Source organism: Bison bison, unplaced genomic scaffold (assembly GCF_000754665.1).
Source record: "Bison bison bison isolate TAMUID 2011002044 unplaced genomic scaffold, Bison_UMD1.0 scf7180017864295, whole genome shotgun sequence".
NCBI lineage: Eukaryota > Metazoa > Chordata > Mammalia > Artiodactyla > Bovidae > Bison > Bison bison.
Genome location: NW_011494867.1, coordinates 10,502,472 through 10,506,224, shown reverse-complemented (window position 1 = coordinate 10,506,224; position 3,753 = coordinate 10,502,472). Strand labels below are relative to the sequence as shown.

The window sequence follows — 3,753 nt, the reverse complement described above, 5'->3', positions numbered from 1 at the left end:
TCCTTCTTCTGTGTCTGGCTTCTCTCACTTAGCCACATTGTTGCATGTATCTAACCTCCCCCCATTTTCTAGAATGAGTTGTATGAATAACCATGGTTTGTTTGTTCATCTCCTGGTGAGGGATTTGGGTTTTCTGGTTTGGTGGGTAAGATGAACGGAGCACCTGTGGAGCAGCTGTGAACAGTTCTGTACATGTTTTGTGTTCACACTCGTGCATGTATGCTCAGCCACTCAGTTGTGTCCGACTCTGCAAACCCATGGACTGTGGCCCACCAGGCTCCTCTCTCTCTGGGATTTCCCAGGCAAGAATACTGGAGTGGGTTGCCATTTTCTTCTCCAGGGGATTGTCCTGAACCAGGAATCAAACCGGCATCTCCTGCATTGGCAGGCGGATTCTTTACCGCTGAGCCACCTGGGAAGCCCGGGTCCCATTCACCTTGAGGTGAATGCCTAGAAGTGGAATTTCTGAGTCACAGGGCGGATGTTGGTTCAACTCGGAGAAAGTGCCAGACCACTGTCCAAAGTGGTTGCTGTGTTGGTTACTTTTTAAAATTTATGAAAGTAACTGGGGATTTGGCCTCATTGTAGAGATTCTGCTTAAGCCCGAGGCCTGGGATGTGTTGACCTGTGTTTTGCAGAGTCAGTTTTCTTTTAAAACAGTGCTAACATAAGCTCATTTGAAGATCCTCAGAATGAATGTGAATGAAAAGTGGAAAATATTACTAAGCATAATTAGGCATTACTGGTTCAGCATGTTATTCAGCATTTAAAGTTGCTGGCTACTGCATAGACATTTGAATAAAGTTACTATACGTAAATGCCATATTTTAAAAGTCACCTCTGGGCTTCCCTGGTGACTCAGTGGTTAAAGAATCCGCCTGCCAATGCAGGAGACATGGGTTCGATCCCTGATCTGGGAAGATCCCTCATGCCGTGCAGCAGCTAAGCCCGAGCACCACCACTCCTGAGCCTGTGCTCTGGAGCTGGGGAGCCGCAACTGCCGAGGCCCACATGCAATAGAGCCCTTGTCCCGCAACTAGAGAAGCTGCAGCAACGGCAATCCCACGCACCCCAACTGAAGAGTACGCCCTGCTCTCTGCAACCAGAGAAAACCTGCACAGCGATGAAGACCCAGCCCAGCGAGAAATAAAGACTTAAAATTATAACATAAATGCAGTTTTCAAAAAGAAAGTCACCTACTTTAGTTTAAGCAGCTTGTGGTTCACGGCCGCATTTGTTACTAAAAGAGTTCCGAAGGGACTCGGTCACAGGTGCACCAGAGAACCTTGGTGTGCGGGCCAGCGCTGGCCGTGGGCAGGAGGTTGTCCAGCTCAGCGTGGAGGGCGAGCAGGGGAGCCTGACCTCAGAGCCGGCGCAGCAGAAGGGGGCACGTGTGGCCAGGAAGCGGCGAGCAGCCCCCGGTTCCTGGGGGCTCAGAGCCTGTCCCATGGAGACCACCAGGGGAGCTTAGCCTGCCTGGTCCCCAGTCCCACCAGTGCCCCGTCGCCTCACCGCCCTCCTCGCCAGCCCTCTGGCACCTCTGTTGTCTTGGTTTCAGACAGCAGACACCAGCCGAGGGTTTGCCCAGCAGAGCGGTGTTTCGTTGGTAGGACACTGGATGCAAACGGAGTGGACCGGCCCTGAGGCACCGGGGCGGGTGCAGCGGTAGAGCCGTGCTAGGGAAGGACGCCTTGGTTGGGGGCTGCGTTTGCCAGACATCCCGTTGTTTGGAAGTTGGTCCTCTGATTCCTGTTCTCTCCTGTGGTCTTTTTTTTTCCAGTTTGTTTTTTAGTTGATCTACAGTTCTGTGTCAGTTGCAGGTGTACAGCAAAGTGAGTCAGTTATTATATGTATATGTATGCGTGCGCATGTGTGCATTCTTTTCCAGATTCTTTGCCATTATCATTCTTAAAAGGTGTCAAATGCAGCTCCCTGTGCTATAAAGCAGGTCCTCGTTGCTTGTCTAGTTTCTATACGGTAGCGTGTATCTGTTAATCTCAAACTCCTATTTTCCTTGGCTCTTTTCTGTTTAGTTCTCCTTTCTGGGAGGCTTCCCACTCTCTCTCCCAATCCTGTTTTTAAGAATTTAAAACCCTATCATATTTCTATTTCTCAGTAAGTAGGGTCCTCAGAGCGCTCCTCTTTGTCTCACAAACGCAGTCTCGTATTTCTTTGGCTGTCCTCCCTGTGCATTGTACCTGCTCTCAACTCCTGTTTCCCTCTGGCTTCTTTCTGGGGCTCTGTCTCTCATGAGACCTGGCTGGGGCTTCCTCCAAAGTATCTGACTGTCGGCTGTTCGCGCACATTTAAGCCCGAGACCTGCCAGGCCACGTGGCAGGGGCCGTGCCCGTGGTCAGCCGTCCTCTGGCGGCCCTGCTCCTGGGGAAGCCTGGCAGCAGTCTGGCCTCTCTGGGGGAACGCCCCTACCTCGTGCTGTCAGCCGGCTTTTCTTCTCGGGCCAGACGAGTGCTTCCCAGAAGGCTGTGTCTCCTCGCCCACCTGCCGGTGCCCAGTGGGAGACACCCCCAGGATGCTCCTCGCGCCCCACCTGCCCCTCGAGCACTGTGCCCCCTCCCCCGGGGCCCTGGTGCACCCCTCACCTCTCACTCCGGTCTTCGCTGCAGTTCCTTGGCTGTGCCTGGTAAAACGGTGACCTGTTGAAATGCAGGTTGACTAGATTTGGTCTGGATTATCCCCAGGGCTCTTTCTCAAGGGATTTTGGCTTACAGGTTTTATTTAAAACCGGGGCTAAAGTAACAGGGGGATAAAATGGACAGGTTTATAATTTTCAGGATTCTGTCAATTTACTAGTAATGAAAACCTACAGGAGTCATGATTTCATAGTTAAAGATAGTTCTGAATGCCAGAACAAGCAACTTTTCTAATTAGATTTTATCTTTCAGATCCTGTCACATAGGACAGTATGCACCTTAAGATCCTGAAGAAAAGGCACAAGATGTTCAAGTAATGTCTAGTAATAATTTGTGAGGTAAGTGTCTCCTTAGGTATATAATCACTGTTTCCTCTCTAATTGCTCACACTAACTTGTACCCTGTTGATGGTTAATGGTCACCTCCTGTCAGTGGTTTGCTGACCACCTACTCTTAAGAGGAGAGTGTGTCCCGGAGCAAGATCCCGATTATTAGCAGGAGTTACAAGACGAGGGGGAGAAGGCAGTGGCATCCCACTCCAGTACTCTTGCCTGGAAAATCCCATGGACGGAGGAGCCTGGTAGGCTGCAGTCCATGGGGTCGCGAAGAGTCAGACATGACTGAGCGACTTCCCTTTCACTTTTCACTTTCATGCATTGGAGAAGGAAACGGCAGCCCACTCCAGTGTTCTTGCCTGGAGAATCCCAGGGACGGGGGAGCCTGGTTGGCTGCCATCTATGGGGTCGCACAGAGTCAGACACGACTGAAGTGACTTAGCAGCACAAGACGAGGGTAGGTCTCCTGTCTACATGACTGGAAAGGTTTTGCTTGGATGGCTATCCCTTAAACAACGGAGATCTGCAGTGTTGCTCCTGGTGTTCTGGGAAGCGAGGCTCGATTTAACACGAGGAGAAACAGGTTCAGGGCTGTAAACAAAATCCCATTAAACTAGCCATGGAAGTAGAAAACCGACGATGTGACATCTGCTTGACTATCGGTCAGCACACTGCTTTCGGGTCTCTCTCAGGCAACCTGAATACAGAGCATTCCGCGGAAGACGGTGTAGAGTGAGGCCGCGCCCTCGCCCTGGGTCGCGGCGCCA

The 3,753-nt window shown here is 51.3% G+C and overlaps 1 protein-coding gene across 3 annotated transcripts in view; it reads left to right on the top strand.

Moving 5' to 3' along the window:
• Positions 1–3,753, top strand: part of ZDHHC7 (zinc finger, DHHC-type containing 7) — an 18,415-nt gene that overhangs the window by 7,194 nt on the left and 7,468 nt on the right. For all 3 annotated transcript variants that reach the window (XM_010850823.1, XM_010850824.1, XM_010850826.1), the window contains exon 2: positions 2,904–2,989. The gene's annotated coding sequence lies outside the window, so the exon portion shown is untranslated. The remainder of the gene's footprint in view (positions 1–2,903; positions 2,990–3,753) is intronic.